The sequence below is a fragment of the Malurus melanocephalus genome, unplaced genomic scaffold (assembly GCF_030028575.1).
Source record: "Malurus melanocephalus ecotype Western Australia unplaced genomic scaffold, MMel_1.1 scaffold_131, whole genome shotgun sequence".
NCBI lineage: Eukaryota > Metazoa > Chordata > Aves > Passeriformes > Maluridae > Malurus > Malurus melanocephalus.
Window position 1 is genome coordinate 1278106 of NW_026623363.1, and position 23012 is coordinate 1301117.

A 23012-nucleotide genomic window follows, 5' to 3' on the forward strand; every position below is an offset into this window, starting at 1 on the left:
AAAAAAAAAAGAAAGGCAGCAGCTAATTTCCTTTGCAASAGTGCACATAATATAGCATAGTTTATGTTATGAAACTCTGATGGAGAGAATTAGAAGTGCRAAGAGGATCCCTGCATGGCTCCGGATTTCCCCGGTGAGAGGAAATGGAAAGAAAGGTTTTTTTGGAGGAGCCTGTGGAAAGGATTGTCTCTGTACCTGAAATGCTTTTGCAGTGGCAGCCAGCAGGAGGGCCTGTGGAAGCCAGAGCCGTGGGTCTTGTTGAGATGGACCTTTTGGTGGGCTATGACACTGGCTGTGCTATGCAGTACAAAAACAACGGCCACTCTTAACCTGAGTATCACTGTATTAATGCAGCAATGTGTCTCTGGTAAGTGGACTGCAAAGCCTGGGCACCCTCTCACTCCTGCTTCCTAAACACCTCTGTGCAGCGAAGCAGCCAGTATTTCCAATGTTCTTCCATGAACTTGGAAATGAAATTGGAAGAAACCTTACATCATCTGGTGTCACTTGCATTTATATGGAAATATAAAGCTCAKTTCTCAACTGGAGCCTTATTTCCATTGCATTCAAGTGCCAAACAAATTAAATCAAAACAAAACCAAYGCTACCCCTATCTATAAAAGGAACTGTGTTCATGTATGATATCATCACATCCTTAACCGTGATACCTGGAGGCTTTCATTGCCATGTCCCTCTACTTGGGTTTTGTAGCAACATTCGGAACTCCCATACAGAAGTTATAATTTCTGTGGTTTGAAACAATAGTAGTGTAGTAACTTTCAGAAGAAAATGGATAGTGGTACTTGGTGCATAGAAACAAAATTCTTGGTACTAAAGTAATCTGTGCCTGTGCTTCAGAAAGCTCAAGTGGATAGCAAAATTGTCAGTGTTAAATATGTGAGACTATAAAAAGGGTATATTTTGAAATTTTACCTTTCAAGAAATAATAGACCATGTTAATTAAACCCTTTCATTTTAGATGAAATGTGCCAGGGCCAGTCTTTTAGTATTTGGTGCCATCTTCTATCCATTTGGAAAACCACCAATTTTTTAGGAATTAATTCTTCAAAGATATCCCATAATTGTGGACATATTTCTGTTTGACCCCATGCCAAATGAAAGAAAGGAAAACTTTTGACAAAGTAACATCCAGAGCACCAATACAGCTAAAGATAGGTTTTATGAGGGAAATATATCCATTTCATATATCCARTAAAATGTAGGCAATAGTGGCCCAGTCATGAAATTGCATATGATAACAAAACTATTGCTTACATAATGCATGTTTGTGTACCTTTGCTGAAGTTTCAAAACTTTTTGTAGGTACTGTTTTAGTAGTAAAATTTTCATTTGGATGCTAGCAAAATTTAAGGGATCTGTAAACTACTTTAAAATGAGGACCAATGCTGTGTTTTTAGCAATCCAAAGCATAGACGTAAAACCCCCCATACAACAGCTCTATGGAGAAGGTAAAATAAATCTACATGACTCACAAAGATTTCGCAAGGATTTGGTTTTACGCTTTTGGTGAACTTGAGACTGCTGCTTCTTATAAAGAAAAATGTTCCTAGAAGTGGAGCAGTATTAATTTTCTTACGAATGATAATTTTCTTACTAATGATGTGTTCGTAACATTGTTACTGTATCTTTCTTTAAAGACAGGGTACTGTTTTCTCAATTCCAAAATATTCAGAATGCATTTGTATATTTATGTGTGTGAATATAAAATCTATATTAAAAACGTATAGATCTCATTTTTTTTTAAATTCAGTTTTCAAAACTGAAAGACAGCATAATTTTGAATTCAAATGTTTTGAGTAAATATTAATATTGTTTCTTCACAGGATTTCTCACATGTACCATGGGTAAAGATGCGGTGTCTCTCTGTCTGGTCCTGTGCAACATGAAGCCCGTTACTTGCCAGCACATCATTTTAGAATTTCAGTATTGCAGGAGCCCATACTTGTAGCCTTGGTGCAGCTGCTATGGACATGTTTAAGCTTTTTATAAGCTCATACACATAATAAAACAAGAAGTCACAAAGCTAGATGCTATAAAGCAACACAGAAAGAAGCACTCATGTTTTCAGTTTCTTAATACATATCTTGATAAAATATTTAATAAGGTGAACTGTGTCACGGGCAAATGCTGTGCGGGCATCTTGTTTTAATTCTGGTCTGCACTCACTAGCTCTGCAAGCTTGCATTTGATCTCTGAGCCAAGATAAAGCTCACAATGAGAACCAAACAGGGCAAATAAACAGAAATGTCTGCCTTTGTAAAGGGTGTGAAACAGAAGTATTCCGCTAGGTCCTGCAATATGTGCCACCAGGTACTGTTATTCTCACAGCCGCGGTTCTGAGACAGCATCCTCAGAACCCTCAGGGGTGACAAACTGTGGGAGCAGAGGAGACGTGGCTGCAGAACTCCAGCGAAAGTTGAGAGAGGCGGCTGCTGGTGCTCGGGAGAGGCACGGCTKCCCAGGGCACCGCAGTCACTACCGTGCTGCAAGCGTAGCTTTGCGCGTAGTCTGCTTTAGGTTAGCACGGTAGGCAAGGGTGAACATAAAACTAATGGATTTTCATTACCCTTTCCCAAGTGCAACTTTAATGTGCCTTACCCGTCTGAGTCTTGGGGTTTTATTTGACATTTCTATAAAAATGTTTTTCTTAATTAATAATCCCTGAGAAACTGGTCATTATCAGCAGTTTATGAGCAGTTTGAAATGTAGGTCTGTCAGAGGATTATTTCCTCAAAAAGATGAGTCTTTGGGAGTTGTTGCTTTTTTAATAGTTTCCAACTCTTTGTTTGATAGAGGTAGATTTGGAYGCTGCTTGAACATTTGTTCAGGATAATCTGTGGCTTCAGACTGCCTTCCATCATCTGAGGAAACATGAGAGATTAAGTTTTTCGAACTCTAACCTTCCCCTTGTCTTCCTGTCTGAAGGAACACATTTCAGAGCATAGTCATTTAAATATTTAGTAGTGACTTTACTGCTTACTGCTCTTCATTTCAAAGGGGTTAGCCCCAGAAATAAGCACAGCTGCTGCATACTCAGGCATAAGTGTTTTCAGGATGGCGCCTTAGCACAGCATTTGTACAGGGCTTGTATGGTATTATCAATTTTAGGTCCTGAACCTGCAAACACTTACATGTTTCAGTAACTTTACTCCTGAGAGCAGTCTAGCAGTACTCACATGAGTGTGATTATGGACACCAGTAAGTGCTCACAAGATCCTGGCATTAGTTTTCAAAGGGACTGTAAACTCTGTGGACCATTGYAGAAATATATATACTGCAATGATCTGTGAAATTGCCACATGTATATGTAACTATATGAAGCAAACTGTGCAATTCCTTGTACTTAATTCTGTGAATGTTTAAATGAATGAGTAGATTTACTCATGCAAGTCAATCCAAGCAAACATAAGGAATGGTACAGGATTGCTTACAAGAGTAAAGTGGGACATGAATGTGTTTGCAAGTCTGTCCTGCACACTTTAGTGTTAAAAGCCGTGGTTTTATTCCATGTGTAGAATCACAAATGCAGTGCTCAGGTTTCAAATACCATGAGAAAAATAAGCTAGTGACTTTGTAGGGTGACACAGAAGCTACCAAAAATCTCTGCTGAAAAGGTATCTAGTAATTTAACAGTGAATTAAAAAATTATTAGAAAAACAAGTAATTTTATTTTTGTTTTTAAATTTTTAAAAAATGAATGTATATAAAATCTGTAAACATTAAATGATGTCACAAGACCAAAAATGGCACAATGATATTACTATTTCCTGCTTCTTTTTGTTCCCTGTCTTCTGTTGCATTCGGGTGAAATTCCCCAAAACGTTATTTATAAACKATAATATGTTGTGTAGTTATCTTTTCATTAAGAAATAATCAGCATTTCATGTTTCTGAGCACTTAAAGATAAGAAAAATCAAGAAAAGGCAATATCTCTGTTCTTTAGTATATAGGGCAGATAATACAAAAGACAATAAAAGAAAGAGATCTTTTTCTTGTTACCAATGGAAAAAGAAATAATTTCTTAAAACAGAACTGTGAGGTAGCTTTCAGTCATAGACAGCCCAAAGTCATAGAAAGTCATATTTGTAACTGCTGAGATAAMGACCAAGATTCTTCTCTAATAGATGTAAGAGAGACAATTCCATAAAAGCAACTTTAATATTTTCATCATGTTTTAAAAGGCATTCTTGTCAGTTTGTCCCATTTGTTATAGTACACAGGATAGATACATGTCTGTGTTCAGATGCAAACCAGGCTTTTGCTTCACAGAGCTACCTGAATTTAAAATATCAATGTCTGAGAAGTGAGTAATTCATTCTACTGTTTAAGAAAGTTGTGATAACATATCAAGCATTTAAATATCAACGATGCTTTTTTGAGCTATTATTGGAGAGTTAYTTGGGGACTGCTATTATGCTTTGTAGTTGCTATGGAAACTTTTCAATACATGCAGTTTGGGAACAAGAAATTGGAAGTAATTTTTGCATTCCTAAATCCAGTTTCCTAGTAATAAAAAGGACAATTGKGGATTATCAGATTGTTACCAAAGCTTTCCACAAGATCTTAAGGTTATTAATCTCCAGAAACAGGAGAGAAAAAAATTATGCTAATAAACTTCTATAAAGAAATAGGAAGAAATTATGATAACTATTTTTTCATCATGTGGAAACTAATCAATTCAGACCCCAGGAATTTAATACACTCTCATGAAAATGAATAGCCGATCAAAAAGGAGTTTTTTTAGAAAACAACTTCTTAATTATTTTAATAAAAAAGTGAGCGAATTATGAATAAAAATTGCTGTCTAATTATTACATGAAACATATATATTTTTAAAGTATTTATTTTCTTTATTCCCTTAATGCAGTCTTGTCATAGCAGAAAACATTTCTTAATATCATATAGATTTTACACTCGTTTAGAAGCCTGATCACAGGGGTCTTTTCTTTACTTGTGGTTTTTAATGCAGTAATATACAGAGAAAGATTGAAAAATGCTAAAACAGTTTTGAGAACAAAAATGCTTGAGCTGGTTAATATTTTTTTTTAATACTAAAAGGTAAACCACATCCACTGAAGAACAATAACAATCTTAATTTCTTTGCAAAATTATTCTAAAGGTGGTATTTTCTTGGTTTTTTTCCAGTTAAAAAAGGGTTTTAAAGTTTTTCAAAGTTTTTAATTGATTCTTATGCTCTAAAGTTTTTGGTGTTAATTTCCAGTGATAAAACATTAGTAAACAAGATTTGTAGGAAAGTATTCTGTTTTATTTGAATTTGAAAAATTGTTTCCCAGCATATTTTTTTTTAATTAATATAACTGTTGTTTCGGTGTTTATCCAATTTGGTAAAAGTTCGATTTTTTTCCTGGTAACGTAACTAAATTTTGGCAAGTCTAACTGCTTTAAAAAAATGTACAGTATTGCTGCTCCTCTCTTTGAGAAGAATGTCTTTCTTAAGAATCATAATTGGAATTTTTAAAAAGTGGCATCAGAAATAAAGCATTAAAAATGTAACCTGCCTAGGTACTGAAAATTTTCTTAAATTATTTCATTTTAATAACATACTTCTGTTTCAAACTAGTTYGAATTTCACCTGGAGGCTTTGTGTTTGAGGAGGCACATAATGTTTTATAAAATTAATGTTCAAAGATATAGTAGTGTAAAAATTTGAATTTAAATATTGATTAGATCTCTTCATTTTGCTTTCCTGCTTGTGAACTTGTCGATTGATTTCCACAGGGATATGAAAAATAGGTTTTAGACAGAGATAATCCACTATAATCCCAAAACAGAAATCAGAGGACAAAATGGTCACAGCAATAAATTATTCTTTTAAGCATTCTTGTTACCTTGATTCCTCCAAAATTTTCCAAATCCCCTGCTTAAGGTCACAGGAAATATGAACCTCACCAAAAACTTAAAATAAGGAGGTTGATACTACACAAAAAATTATAGATTATTTAAAATAACATTAGTTAATTATGTTAATTATCATTTATTCTTTAATTTGTTAGTCATATTTATTGTAGTGGAATTTTTTACTATATCTCCATGGCCTGGAAATTCTGTTTTCATTGATTAGATAAAGCTTTAAAATATTCCAGACAGTTCAAAGTTGGCTCCAGTCATTTCACATCAATCTATAAGAAAACATGTGTTCTCACAGACAGATGGGCACAGACCAACTTCTGTGAATGGAGTCCTGCAGTTAGAATTTTAAGGTGGGGGAGACTGAATTCACGAACGTGTTTTTTGTGATTTTCCCTTCCCTCCTTACTTCAGTTAGCCYACAGTTAGAAAAATTAATCTCTTTATGCTACTTGCATATTCTCTGTTCCATGGATATATGATGACTGGCATTTGTTTGTAAAAGAAACTGTTTTGCACAAATTACCATCTGTTTAAGGAAGTCAATATTGTACGCATGTCATGCTCTAAAATGATCATAGAGATGCAAATGACATTTTAGGAAAGAAGAGTAAAGATTTAGGAGCAAAAATTTGATGTAGTAAATATAGGCATTTTTTCAGTTGCCTTAAATATGAACATTAGTGATGATGGTAGGACTTGTGTTTAAAATGTTTGCAATATAATTTGTTGCTAGTAATCAATATATTTGGTAGAGGGAATGTGTAGTGTTGAATATTGTATAGATAGTTCATGGAATAGTAACTTAAATTGCAGTGCATATAAACTATCATCCAGAAAAATTGCCATTTCATTASAGGCATAAATTGCAAGTAGAAATTTCTGTTCAATAGTGTTACTTCAAGAAACAAGGATATAGGGCAGTTAGCACATTTCACTGTGCACTAATTTAAGACACATAGTAAATCAACCAGCACACAAAATTTGGAATTTGTATTCTGCCAGTATTTTAACTTCCGCTTTATTTCAGTGTAATTATTCAAATATTGTTAAAGCATGTACCAAACCGACTATGACAGTTGATATTGCATTAGAGGGTGTGTGTGAATTGCAAGGATTCCAACAGAAAGGAGGATTCAAAATCAATACATTCTCAGCAGCGAGGTAAATTTGAGCCAAGCTGACCTCTCTTTGCAGCTAATGTACAAGCTAGGAATTATTAGTGTTCACTCAGAGAAAAGTTTGAATGCAAACTGAACATACTTATTTTAGAGCAAACACGGAAAATTGAAGGACTTGCTTACCTATTTGATTAAATGCAAAAACGAGACTGCACATAGGATTTTGTTGTGCTGTGATAGAACTTATTTTACCAGTCACTTTCATAACCTTTAAACTGCCTTAAATAGTACATATGAAAAACACATTCATAACAGATTCCCCATAGGGAATTTTCTTTGGTTTAAGAAAATTTTATTAAAGATTGGCATTGCAAATAACATTTTTCATAACTATATGTAGACCTGTTAAAATTTTTATTAAAACTGGAGTTTGGCCTGTTCTTTTTCATCATTCTATCAGATATTAAACTCCAGCAGCAGCTGTAGGAAATGGAGAAAGGGATTTTCAAAGGGATTTGAGTCTCCCTGTCTCCGTGCCTTTAGTGATCATATTATCATAACTATCACACATAACAAAGCTCTAAATCTGTAATTCAGATAAAGTAGTCAGGACTTTGAAATACAAAAATCCAAACACATGCTGTAACATTTTTTTTGCTATGCTGGTTCCTTTAACATGGATTTTGTAAACTTGGGGAGGTATCCAACAGATTTTGTATACTAACACATGCTAAACGTCTTTATTACTTAAACGTTTGATGGAGATTTAATTAAAGGTATGTTCTGTTATACCTACAGKAGTTCCACTAAGAGTAAACGAGATACTGTTCTACCAGATGTTGAGCAAACCACTAAAGGTTAATAAGAAATGGTGTTAGAAGCTTTTTTTTTGGACTGAATTATGTAAGCTAAACTGCTGAGGAGGCAATGCCCATCTTTTCAACAGTGTGTGAGTCCTGTTTCATGAGGGGACAGCTCAGCATAATGCTGTGTTGAAATGGTAAGTGTGAACACAATTCTCTGATGAACTTATAAAGCTAAAGATGCAATGTAATAAAAGTTAAGGAGGCTAACTGGTTAAGTAAAAGCAATGTAGTACAAAAGAAATGGTTTCCAAAGTATTTTAAATATGTCTCTAAAGTTATTTACATTGAGAAGATGGTTTTGGTAYGAATTACCTAGGGAAAAAAGTAGATGTATTGTGAAAAGTTAGGAAAACTCTAAATCTCAATATCAAACCGGCTTGTAAATGAGCAGTCGCATATATATTTATTGTAACACTGCCTTCTGCTGGTCACACCTCATTTATGATGTAAGTGAAAGTGCTGGATAATAATGAGATGTTGTGTTTATCTCGAATTATTCTCAATATGAAATATTTGGTGCTTAGGAAATATTTATATGGAGGTAATGCACATCTAGAAACTATGTATGCATCAATTATAAAAACATTGCATCTGTGCTATATGCTTACAATTTTTATTTTGATATTTTCTTGACCTCAGTGGAGAGAAAACTTTTCATGTATAGCATACCAGAGAGTTATCAAATCCTTATGCTTTGTTGTTAAATTGATTCCTAGTTTTGGTTATTTGCATAGAGTTTGAATTTCTGCTTATTTCTGGTTTTTCAGCTGGGGAACTTTGGGTGTCAGAGAGCATATACCAAGCAAGACATCCCCTGAAAAATTTCTGTTTCGTAACAGAATGTCTGTGTGTAATAGAAGTTAGGARACTGTTAGATCTATGTGCTTATGTACACATTTTAGAAAGTGTTTGCATAAGCTGCACTTTTTGTTACTAAGTATTTTATTATTCCTTAGTTGTTCATTCAAAATACACACATATATTATGATAATTGCTCCTTAGAGGAAAAATACAGGATTTTGAATATGGTTCTGTTTTACTTCTAGCATGTCAAACATACTTGCCTCTAAAAATATCCAACAAACTGCTGTAAGAAGCATTTTCTGTTTCCTTAAGCATGCATAAATGGTGAAAAATGTAATGTGAATTTATATATATTTGACTGCMTGTTGTCAAAATTAGGGAAAATATTTATCACTGTATAGTAGCTTCATCATAATAGGTTTAGGAGGTATGAAATTATAATTTATTTCAGTCTGACATAAAACCCCAAAATTAAAAATCAAATATTTTGTAGGAGTTAACTTCAGTTGTACATAATATAATGGTTAAACCACACATTTACTTAGTGAAAACATTGGMTTGCATGTCTGGCTGCCTCCAGTAAAATTAATGACTAGATTGTGCAGTGTGGGAAAATTTTTATTTTACTTTGGTTTTCCTCAAGAACTGAAATCCTGCTTCTGTTGCCTGAGGCTACATTTTTAAGCACCTTTATTACAGCGCAGATAAAAACCCAGCTATCTGACAAAATGCATTCTGTTTTATTACAAAGGATTACTTCAAAAAGCACTATTCTGTACATTCTGGGAATAATTTAAACACCAAGAATCCCTATTGTATGGCAAATAAAAAGTAATTATCCATAATGCATACTAAAATTGCATTTTAATGGACAAGACCTATCAGAAGATATGCAGACTGAGAAATTTCCATTTTTAAGTTCCTTCCCAGAATTTGTGGGCCTTGCCTGACTGCCCGAGGAGGATTGTACCCTGACTCCATGGGATCTCTGTCTGAGCAGCAACTGCAGATTCCWACCCTGCAGTCCTCTGAGGATCTCTGTGGTCCCATCTGACCCTTGTAGTCTATGAACCTTAAGGTTTTAATAATCAAAGACCAGCCTAACCCCATGTGTCCATGTTTTTAAATTCCAAATCTCATCTTAGATGTAACAGTAATTAAAAAGTCACTTGCAAAGTGATAATAGAGTCAGACTTGTAAGAGCAGATAAAACAACAGGCATAATAAAGTACTCCTTGGCTGTGTGAGGAAAGACAAGGTACCRTTAAAGATAAAAAAGGAGGGAGAAAGAAAATATCTACAAGGTTTTAATCTTTGGCGGCAGAAAAATAAAGTTTTAATGGTCATAACCTGTCAGGAAAAATTTTGCATTAAAGGAGTTGCCACTATCTTTTTATGAATAATATTTAAACTGAATTGTTTTTTCCAGATTTATGGATTTTCAAGGAGATTCCTTATTCCTCAATATTTTTGTGTGTCTTTTATTTGCAAGCATCTGTCTGTGTCATTTGTTTGCTTGCATGTGTGTGAGCTCATTTGTGTGTGTACACACAGCGTATACGAGAATGAAAATCCCAGAGCGAGTTTATGTTTAGGGTGGTCACAGCAGCACASAAACACGTTTAAACCTGAGTGTTAAAGTGTGTGTATCCAGACAGATAATATGTGACAGTGGCAGCATAATTCACTCTCATTTCCCTGTGTTAGAAATGACTGCATAATTCATGAATGGCAGAACAAAGTCAAGCCAGGCGTGAGTCACACGTGGACATCCCTAATGAATGTGCATACTACCTACTGCCCATCAGATAATTCTTGAATCACAGATATTTTATGTCAGCATTCCCTTCTCCTCCTCCATTTTTAGTTGTCAAAGTGGTTTTACAACATTATGCTTATAAAAGTTTTTTTTTTTTTTTTGCATTACCCATGACAAAGTGTGTGGGGATTCCTTGCTCTCACTCAAGTCCCTTTGTATGTCAAGGCAGCAGAGTGCATTTGGCTTTTRGGTTTTCAGCTGTATCTTTATGCACATCTGTATTTTACCTTCACATTTGTGTCTATTGGCTCAAACATCTGTGTTTTACCTATATTTACTCTTATGCATAGTCCCTTTATTTCAGTCTTTTTCTTTCATGGTGATTTTGGGTTTTTTGGGGTTTGTTTTGTTTTGTTCATTTGGGTTGTGTGTGTGTGTGTGTGTGTTTTCCTACTGCATGTATTATTGTGCAACCTGTAATGAGCTATTTAGAAGTTCCCTTACTATATAAAGATAAGTAGAAAATCAGCAATTGTTGATTCCTTGAATGTAGCAACCTTAATAAATAGGGTCCAAACATGCATGTAACTGAGTGTGGTAATCTGTGTAGTGAAACATATTTCAAAGGTTTAGAAATAGGAGTGGAATTTTATCAAATACATAGATAGCACTTCAGAGACAAAAAAAAATGGAAGCAAATCAGCAATGACATTTTGCTTTCCTCAACACATAAGCATAAAAACAATTTTCAGTCCTTTTTTTTTGTTCATTCTGTCTGGAATTTGGAAAGAATAACGTAATTGTAAAATTGTTAAGTAATTTTTTTTCGCCTTRTATTTATTGATCTAACTTATTTACKAAATGAAATATTTTGTTGTGTGTAGCATGTGAGTGTTATAATATGGATAAAGTTCTTCCATTTGTAATATGGATTCCAGATTATACATWAAAAAATGTGGATTACTATGATTAAATATGTATAAAATCAGCATAATCCATTCATATGTTTGTAAGGGCCCAGAGTCCTCCAGAGAGAGTCACAAATCCACTTGATGTTCCTGAGTGCTGGATTTTTTTTCCTACCTGATTTTATCTAAAAGATGTGTAAAAATTCAAAAGTCAAAAGGATCCCTGTTGGTTACAGCTAAGTAGTCTCAAACATGTATATTTATCCTACCTAGACTAGGTGAAGTCCTGCACTTACATGTGTGGAACCGTTTTGGTTTTGGGGAGGTTTTGTTTTTTTGCTTTGGTTTCTTTGGGGGAAGATTTTCTTTTTGAGAGCTCTCCATGTCCGTTTCAGTAAGCAGTACCTGTCTTTAAGGTTTGAAGTATAAAATTTCTAAGTAAAATCTCTGTCTGTTGGGGACATTCTTCCTCATGTGTCTGTACACAATGAGAAGAGGTTCTGCATATTATGGGAGCAGTCTGTGCACCGTTTCATCATGTCTTAAATAAAACAGCTTCTTTCAAGTCATCCAGCTACCTATTTTGTCCAGATTTTCAGGAAAACGTAATATGAACAGATGGGTAAAATAACTAAACCAATCACATGAAATACTAACCTTTTTATTTATTTGCCTGCTTTTATTATTTTTTTATACTATAATTTGAAATTAGTAACCCAAAAATATGAGTTATGCATTCTCAGGAGAAAAACAAAAAGCTGCTTGTCTAAGAATGTGCGTCACATATGTGCTTATGTGTAATTACGCATACAATATAGGGAGAACCATCCCCCATTATGCCCACATTAAGTGTGTGACTCTTGCCCTTTTTACACCAGTTTTACACCAATGTGATACCTTTGATTGTATCGTACATTCTGCAAATCTCTCCAAGTTTCCACAGTTAAGTGAACTACAGAATAAACATTCTGCTATGTGATTACTGTATTACATAAGAATTTTAAAAAATAATTCTCTAGAAGAATTTTCCATGTTTCTTCTGCATTGGTAAGAATGAAACAAGTTGATTCCTTTCTTAACTAAGTGGAGCAGAATAAGTGTGATTTTTCAAGATAGCCATTGTTGTAAATCCTGTAACCAATACTATTGCGATCATTTTGGGGGCATCATACAGGTATTTAACAATTTGGTTCAGGTTGCCTAGGACAACAAAAATGCCACTATGCTGCATCTCAAAGCTTCTGGGATGAAATGAGTTGTGACATACCAGTGAAGATTAAATTTGTAACAGATAGAACACCTTTGAAGTACTAGCGTATGATTTCACAGTGGCATTAGGAGACTTACTGCAGTATTTAAGCAGTTAGAAAGAATGCTGGTTATTAGTGTTTGAATTTTGTAAAATAGGGTTTTACTGTCTTATAAACTGCCATGAAAGCAGTTTGTATTATCCAAGCACAACATTTTTATTGCTGTGTGTTACTGATGGAGAAGAGTTTTTCACACTGCCGTGTAGAAATTCTTAGCCACTTAAGCAGGTGAATACYTTTTGTCTGTTGTTCACTTTCAGCATCAAATTATACAACATTTTTCTTGGGCTCTTTTTGTTTCCTTCTCCCCTCTTTTCCTTGTCAGTGACTTAGACAGGGGAAAGAACAGAAACATTCAGTGTTTGTCTCAGATAACACTGAAAGATCATATGTCCAAAAATGTTCTAGGCCTGCACATTTTTGCATATGGTAAATTACTTTTAAAAAATAATAGCATAATTTCAGATGTCAGATATGCCTTTATCATATGGCTTTATGACATGGCATTACCAGGGCGTAAAGTTACTATGCTTTATGTCTGAATCGGATCACATCAAAATTTCCTGCCATATCATGTAACAGAAATAGAAACTTGTTCCTAAAAATAATGTCTAGAAATCTTCAAGTATTCATTAAACCATTTGAGGGGAAGCAGGCATGAGCCTCTTTCTCTGCAGTAATCTCTTAAGGATCACTGGACTCCATATTATAATTTCCAGTGTTACTAATTTGTGAAAGTTACTTTAAAATATTAATCTCTGCATTGGCAGGATTTTTTAATGAGCCTCTAGACTTCAATGGGTTAATTTTCAATGAGGGTCGGGTTTTATATGTTTATATTTTCTTAGCCTTGGTCAGGAGAAGTGGCTTTGCTTGCCCTTGTGCTGTGCCAAAGTGATAGGGTTTCATTCGTTTGAAAACCTAGCACATCCCAAGAGGTTACCTTGGTGTAGATTTCTTTCTTTCTGTATTAAATCGCTCATTGTCGCAAAGTGACTGGTGCTGCTGGGCTTTGAAAAGAACTTCTAAGAGGTTAAAAAAAAGCTTCTGTATAGAAGGATTTTTCAGTTCTGCAGACAGAATACAGTTTGCAGCTGTTTGACTTGCGACAGTGATATGGATCTGATTGTATACAGTATACTAGGAGCCGTGGATGCAGCTGGAATAGAGGTTATAAATTTTAAAAGCAATGCAGATTTTGGCCATTAATTGGCTGCTAATAAAAGCAAACTCAATGGGTTCTAACTGTGGGAGCCTGTAGCCTCTGTATCTGATATCAGGAATTCATACACATTACACAGTTTTAGTGATTCAGACCACGACTAATTGAAATATGAGGCATACTGATCAAATTTAGCATTACCAGCATGCACTCTGGTTTGGGACTGTATGGCGACAAGGTAGCATTTATTACTTATTCTCCATAACACTGCCTGATTGAAATATCTAGCTATGTTGTCAGCAGAGGCCCAGCTGGGCTTTAGTACAGCTAATTAAGTCATTAAAAGAGAGGTCAAGCAATCTAACTCTTGCATACTAAACTACATAAAAGTCTTTATTATTTTTTTTAATAAGTCAAGATTTGAATTTTTAAAGAAGTTTGTTTTAATAATAAATGCATTTGCTGACTGCTTTGTCTGGAGCTTGATTGAAATACGCATTTGTTAGCAACAAAATGAAAACTTCTTGAGGCTTAGTTTAATAAAACAACCCAGCAGAACTAAATCTTGTGCGATTTTTTTAAGTGTCTGAAAACTAAGCCTAACACAGGATGATAACGGGAACATGACTGTCCTTGTGCAGGCAGATAGAACTTAATTCTCAACTGCAGAAKGTAGCAAGGCACAATCTGTGCAGAAACCACTTGTGTTTCCCATGGAATATCTGTTCATTGACACATTGTGTGGAAGAAACACACCTAAAGGGACAGGTTTCATAAAACTAAGTACACAATAATGTTGGGTGACTATTGCTACCAGTTTTATGAATTAAGATGGAAGAGTGTGTAAGATGGAGTGAAGCAGCAGCAATTTATTCTTGGACTTGAAGAGCAAGAGGCTGTGGGTTGCCTGAATTTGGAAGAGTAAAGCAGTGAAAGGATAACAGTACTAGTGGTTGGCTGTGAGATCCTTCTCTATGGAACTTACCCTTCACAGCATCAGCAACCTTGCATGTTTCCATTGGTACAATACTGAAGCCTGAGGACCTCAAATAAAAAAAATGACAAAAGTATTCTGGAGCTGCAAATGGCAGCTTTGATGATTCTGTGTTTCAGTGAAAGGCCTATGAGGAACTCAACTATTTCCTTTGGAAATTTAGGATGTTTTGGTTTAGMAATACAAATTCTGGTCTCCTGTGTTCTTTCTTCTGCATGTTATGTTACAGCARCTGGGAAGAGACACCAGTAGGTCAGGTTGGTTATGGATTCAAGGCAAATGCCTGAGAGAACACCAGGAAATGAGGAATTGTTGGTTTTTTTGGTTTTTGGCTTTTTTTGGTTTTTGTTTATTTTTTGTCCTCCAGTTTATACATTATCCTTTAATAGCTAAAAGAAGCAAGTCTTGAAACCCCAAATCCCTGATATTAATCAAGTGGTTCCTCTGAGGTCAGGCTTTACTGCTGTGAAGTGGGAAAGTGCAACTCAGCAAGGCATATATTTCTAATGATAGCACATATTAGTATTGACAAGCTGCATGTTTCCAGTGTTGCAGCAAATGGATCTTACTCCTCTTCTGTTTCTTTCTTTGTTTCAGACTTTGAAATTTGTTACTCTCAATCTCTGAGCAAACCATAGAAATTGTAGTGTCTGGTTTAGAAACATGATGCTTTGGAAAATAAAAATCATGACAAAAAAGGTGGTTAGGGATTTGGAATATAGGTATAAGGAAGCAAAGATATTAGAGGGAAGTTAATAAATAATCCCAGTGGTGAGTTGCAAAATATTTTTCTCTTATTAAAGTGATATAGTGTTTTTAGAGAAAACTATTTTTATAGGATAAGAAGAGGATTATGACAGTAAATGTTTTGTTCCCTATACCTTAAAAATCYGGCAAAATCAACTTAGCGTGCTCTTCTTTATGAAGAGCACAACTATGGACTTGATGTGAATATTTTCCTGGYTTGGTTCATTTTATTGCTTGCAACAAACATGGTATATTTGCACCTCAATTTAACGTTCCAGGAAATACAATAGTTTGAGCAAAGAAGATACCTCAAGAGCAGTTTTCTGAACATCAGAAGATGCAGTGCAAGTAACTCTATACTGAAGWAGAAGAGGTCTACATGATGTTGCCTTGTGAATTCGTATTTTCTTATATAAATATTGGATGTTTTTTTCCTACCAGAATTATTAGAATATTTTACACTTTCCATTAATCCTTTGGAAAGATTAAAAAATTATAAAATATCAAATCATTATACTCATTGCRGGCAACTGATCTAAAATATACTGGATTTTAAAAATCTTTTCTTCATTACAATGGTGAGAGAAATTTTCAGAATAACAAAGGCCTTCTACTTAAAAAAAACTTCCCTGCCTTTTTAGCTTCTGAAAATAGACACCTGTTCACAAGTAGTATTTCAGAACTTTGCTCTTTTTCATCACTCTATTTCACAAACTAAAGCTAAGATCCAGATGCAAAAATCCAAATGTTTATAAATATGTAAAAAGATGTGCATGTTAAGTAGGAACTCCAAAATAAGCAGGTTTTTTAGATCTGTTATCTTCCCCCTTCTTAAAATTAGCAAATTATTGGTATAGACAGTAATTTTATTTTCATTTGGAGTCTTCAGCAGGTTGGAGCAGACAGTTAAATTTTGCATATTGACATAAAAAAATATTGTTTAGATCAGTGAATAGACATAATTCATAATAAAAAACCTCAGTTAAGAGAATRTAATGGTCAAAGTGATAATGTGTGTCTGACTGGTCCAGCAAAATGGACTGGAGCAGTAGCAGCAGGTAGCAAGAATGACTTTATAAATACTCTCTCAAGAGCATCTACCTCATCTCATGSTCTGTCTCTGATGATGGCCCTAAGTGTGTGCCAGGGAAAGAGCAAGAACAGAACCAGCGTCTATAATAACACTTTGCTTTAATGTCCTCTTGGCCTCTGATCATTTCAGAAGTTATCCAGAGCTTGTTACACATTGTCTATCTAATGTTTCCTAATGGCTTKCTCTTCCAAATACTTATTCCATCTTTCCTGGTCTTTCTCTATGACAGCTATTTACTCTGAGCTGGGAGGTGGGAGACACAAAGTAAAMGTAAAGAAACATGAGCATTCAGAAGTAAATTCAAGTGTGAACGAAGYCCTAGAAGTAACTATTACACTGAGCTAGAATAATGTACATTCTTTATTGTCAGTGAGAACAGCAAGGTATGGTTATGATGAGCTGGGCTGTAATTATTGTTCTGGTATTCCTGACTAAATTGGTATCAGGGAATCTTATAATCTGTTCTAATGGATGAAACTGGGACTGTTTTTACAAAGAAAATTCAGAAGTGTTCTCATAATAGTTTGCTGTCTTGGCATTTTCTCTTCAGAACCCATCCTCCAAACCTGTTGAGATGTGTCTATGAGTATTATGCATATGGGTGTGCATCACAGTACTCTGTTGACTGTAATTAATAATTCATATTATGTGATCATATTTCACTGTTCTTCTAAGTGCAGAACAAAGCCATACACAGGATGAATTCCACAGCTGAAATCAAAGACAAAACCTCTGTAAGCTTCAACAGGGTCAGAATTTTCCTTCATATGTTAATACGTTTGTTTGCAATGTAAAGATAAATTTCAACAACATATTTTCCCTTCCTTTAAATTTGCATGATACCGGGAGATTCTATTTCCTCAATAAAAAATTATTTAATTTTTTTTAAATTTTTGACATAATTTTAAAATTATTTTCTACCACTAGAAAAGAAAGTTATTTGATGGATTTATAAGTAGCACTAGGCTAGTACATTTAGGGAATGTGCTGAGGTCTTTGTGCTAGGGTTGCGTGTCTGTCTCCATTTGTCTGTGACACAGAGAACAGCTCAGAGGTGGTTTTGTGGTTCCAGCATAGGTGGAGCTCCATGTAACAGAGATGTGARTAGAATAGGATGATGTGCAATGTTATACCTCTGTATCACAACTGGGTGAATATAGAAGAGTKTTGTTCACCTATTCCTTTTTTCCGCTCAAAAAGTACCATAGAAACCCTATGGCAAAAAAAAAACCCACCTCTATGGTGTGACAGAGTGAAACACTTCAGTACTGTGACAATGACTGTGCTCAGAAACCTTAAATCTCTCCTTCATGTGGGTAATACAGTTTTTAAATAAGCTATAACATTCYTGTTTTCGCAAACTGTGCACATCTCCATTTTCCATTTCTTCATTGAGATTTGCTAAGTGTCAGGTTTTTTCCACCTTAAAGTCTCTTGGTCAGGATATCTGATACAGGGTTAGATTTACTCTTGTCCTATACAGATATTATTTGCAATAATGTGTCTGTCTCTTCTTGTGTCCTTTTGTCTTATACTTCAGTTCCCATGTATGATTATCAGTGGAAAAAGAGTAAGATAAAAAAAAATACTCCATCAGTAAACCATAGTTAATGCACCTGGAGCTCATCATCTGTGTTTTTAGGCTACCAAGAGAGAGCTCACCCGTGGAGAAGTAACAGCTCCAGCCACAGATTTCATGGTCTCTTTCAGAAGTGTTGGTTCAACAGTGATGAAAAAACGCAGCGTTTTAAACAAGCTGTGCTGYTCATCTTGAGACACCAGTCTGACTGAAAAATGAAGTGGTAGAGATAAAGACCATTGATATGCTGCTGAAACTCTTGTTTTTTAAATGTTCTGCTTAGGGTGAATGATTAAGATTCTGGACTGGTTGTACAAAAAAAAAAAAAAAAAAAATTAAGAAAAAAAAAAAAAAAAAAAAGGCCATGGGAATTCTGTCTTTTTCCCCCTTTAATTATTTTGGTTAATTCAGGACTAATGGATATTTTCACCTCTTTACTTTATTGAAAACATCCTTCACAAATATATGAGACAGCCTTGTACAAAAGGAGAGGACTTGAGATAATTCTTAGAGGCACAAACAGAAAACTCTTTGACTCATGTGCTTTCTCCGCTTTCTCAGAAAACAGAGGGGCAAACATGGCTCCACACTTTATCCAAAGAGAGTTTTCAGTTTCCTCAGCAGTATAAAGGTTTTTTCCAGTCTCAGCAGGCATTCCAACTTGGTAGTTTCTATACTGACAAACCATTTCATCACTACCTTAAACCCAAAGSGTTGTGAGAGACTGGGCCAAAAGGAATCTGGGTGGGAACGGAGGGGAATAAGAAAGATGGTAACACCTTCAACCCATTTTTTTGTCCATTTCTCTTTTGTCACTTGWTGTCACTTATGTTTTCTTAGTAATTCTGATCATTGAGTGACAGCCGAAATCAAACCAGACCATCTTGTAAGAAAGTATGTACTGAGCCATCTCCACTCCTCCCAGTGGAGACWGAAGAAAACCACATGAGTGCTGCTAGGCAGTCAGTTTTCAGTACAACGACTAGAGCACATAGAGTGATGCTAAGGAGTGCTTGAAACAGCAAATCTGTAACTTCAAAATCCTAAGCCAGGATTTTGGGTGCCAGCTGACCTGTAGCAACATGCTGTCCTGTACACAGCCCATGCCAAATGCTGTGATGCCTTTTTTCCAGTCTCTGGAGAATTAAGTGGGGTACACCTACAGTACCCCACTGTACTACTCCTCCTCCTGCCCCTGCCTGCAAAATATTTTGTGTTTTTGTTTGATAAGGCCCGTGGAAAGGACCATGAGAGTTTGGAAAGAAGTTGCATTTCTGATGAAAGAGTATTGTGTTTCATATCTCCTTTTGGTTTTAACTTTCCTGGGCAGAGCTGCCAGCCAAATTTATTCCTTTTGCCTTAAATCTGAAACCCATTAGRTTTACCACTAGAAGACCTACACAATTTCCTACCAGGACTAAAGTACCTGGGTATGTATTGTAAGCTTTCCCAGTCTCCCTTCCACCACCATTTCTGAAAAGAAGTTGCGCAGGCACTTTTCTCCCATCTCTTTGCATAGACTTCCATCCTGCTTTGTCCTTGCCTGAGCTGTTGYTCACAATCACAGGATTTATCCCATTGCAGCTGGTGCTAAGCACAGGATGACAACCCTCTTCTGGGAGCTGCCCATACCCAGGGAGTCCTCACCCTGACCATCAGACCTTCTCCTTTGCAGTTTGTCTCCCTTAGTAATTGTAAGTTACGGGTGTTGAAAGAATACAGAGAGAGAGTGAGACTTTTCCTTTCTGGGCTTCCAGAAAACCTCCGAGAGGGAAAGACCACACCAGTTTTAAATTATTGAAGAGGAAAAATTTTAGAGGCACTCATGAATTATGATGCTAATTATAACAGCAGAATTCAGAGAAGATCTGAAGAGATTTTAATCTAGGTATTATAACTGAAGTGCTCAGAAAAACCTGTCTTTACATAGTATTCAATGTGTTTAAAATCCTACCATTTTGAAGTTACTTATTTTTCTTTTAGAAATGGAGATAGCTCTGGAATAATATTATTTCTGCTTTTTCCTGTTAGTGGTCTGTGATTCCAGATAGTGTCATAAGGAGGTTGTAATTAAGTTGATGATAAGATACAGTATAATTAAAAATCCTGTCACTCCATCAGAACAAGAGGTTCACTCCAAAAGAGCTGTATTTATAATTCTAAAAAATATTTCTTTTACAATACATTTTTTGTTCTGTCAGACATTTGGCAATATTTTACTTTACATTTTGTAAGTCAAACACCATGGTATAGAGTCTAAATTCTTTGTCTGAAAGTCTTTTTGTTCTCAACCGTCAGAGAATATAAAAAAATCAGCTGTGGTATTTTCAGTCATCTCATATTTCAAATGCCTTTTACTCAGTTCTTTTACGACCAGTTGCTTGACAACATATAGATATAGTTACTTCATGTGAACAATGCCCCTGTGCAATTGGTGCTGGTATGTATTTTTCAGGGCATATGTCGATACACAGTAGTTCCCAGCCAAACGAGTTTTTTTGAAAGGGCTTTGCTGCAGCACATTTTTATATGGTGAAGTGATGTTTTCATTGAAACCTTTCCATGACATCCTCTCTAGGTTACATCTATTTTAAGATACAAGCTTTAGTAATACAAAGTATGCTAGGCCCTAGTGGTACAGCATTTTAATGTTTAAAGCATCTTTTACATGATGTTATCACGGTGTTACAATAAAAACAATGGCAAACAAAAAGAATTACCAACAACCATTCAAGAAATAATGAAAACCACTTTTGCTAAAAAGACTTTTTTGGTGAAAGGGGAAAGGATAATATTAAGAAAGAAAAATTAGAAAGTGTAAACAGAAATACTAAAAATCTTTGTAGGCTTACTTTCACTTCATATGATAAAAGAAGTGGTATTCTTTCCAGAAAAAAAATTCTTTGAAAAGTTATTATATTCTGTTGGAGTTTGAAATYATCTTTTAGAAAAAAATATGGCCTTGCTATATGCCATATGATAGTTGTGAGGAGCCTATAGAAAGTATATGATTACATGGTAAATGCTACCATTTTTTTGTACTAATTTCTACAAAATCCCACTTAATTTCTGTAGAACTCCAGCAATTTTATGCTTACTGTATTCCTTTTTCATGAGGAATTTGAGATTATTGTTTTAACCTTTTTCCCCCACTGAGTGGACAACAAGTGAGAATGACTGTGAGATTGTTGGATTTTTTCTTTTTTTAAAATTTTTGTTGTCAAATCCRTCTGCAATTTTTACACATTTCATAAAAGGGATTAGTCATGAGTACATTAAAATAGAAATAACTACATTAGTCTGGAGAAGTTTGAGCATGCTGCCTTTCTGAGTAGTGAGTGTTTATTTTTTTGGGCTATTTCCAAAAAAAGGCAGAATTATTATACAAGGAACTAACTCTGGAAAACCCCAAATGTAAACATTACTGTAAATTTGCTAGTCTTAAGGTCCTGGTTCATTTACTTGGAATTTAAGGTTTTCTGTCTTTGACAAACATCTTCGCTTGTCAGGTCAATTCTCTCCATCTTAAACAGAACAGGAAGGGTTTAAGCCTTTGCATGTGTTTACAAATTTGCTCACTACTGACTTTTGGTTCATTGGCATCAGGTACCTGGGGATTCCTCCTGGGTCTCCTAGCACAAGAGAGCAAGCATTTTGCATTTTGTCTATTCCATGCAGGAAATAGTCATGGGAGTGAATAAAARCAGTGCAGTACAAAATTGATAGGCTTGGTTAAACTATATATAGCTTTCAAAGTAGCTCTGACATGATTGTAGGTAGGATAATCCATCATATTTTTATTTTAGTGAATAAGTTAAGGTAAGTTACCAAGGCTATTTGTGTGGCAGTAAAGATGTTCTTGGGAAATGTGTTGTATTAAGTGAGTTTTGCAGCCATTTTCAGTGTTGATCCTAAACAGTTGGGTTTTTTCCTAATACATCAAATATAGTTTAGTGGGTCACCAAACAGTAGATTTATACAAAGAAAAAAACAGTTGATGGAAAACACAGAGAACTGATATATTTTCAAGGACTAGCCTGCTGCACTTGCAAGTGATGATAGATGTGTGTGAAATATAATCCTGATTAAAAATGCATGTGTGAAACTGCTTCAAAAAAAGTGCTGTGTCTGACAACATGTTCAGAGCTCCTTTATGTGAGAAGCACAGGGTAATGTAACAGCCCTTGTACCATTCACTTTCTCTTCATCACTTGCTAAACGCATTGTTCTTCCAAAATTTTCAGCTGTTGTAATGCCAAAGAGTTATGAATGCAGAAAGCAGCATGAGGAATTGTAAGGGATTTGCATTGGAAGTAGAGATTTTGAAAATACACCTAAACCGGACTAATGCTCACCTATGTCCAGCGTCTGCTTTTGTGTATGATAAGGAGTGCCATGTCTGGGATCGGGGACAGATGTGGTCATTTGGCAACATGAACATGTTGCCATAAAATCCTCAAACTGCTTTTGCTAGCAGTTAACTGCATTGGAAACATTTATCAAAGTTAAAGCAGTGGAAACCGATAAGGAATATTTGCTTTTAGGGCCAGATGAAGCCTCAGTGAAAGGGGCTGAGTGGCACCTGACAGTCCTGACTCTGTAAAAATAGGAAGTTGACAGAAATGGCAACCATACAAGAAATGGGGTGGTCTGTGCTGTTTACAGGGCCAGATCCTGCAACCATTTATACATATGCACGTTTTCTGCTTTTCTAGGACACCTTTACTCTTGATCCCCCAAGGCTGCTGCTTGGATTTTGTTTGCAGGAGCTCTTGCAAGT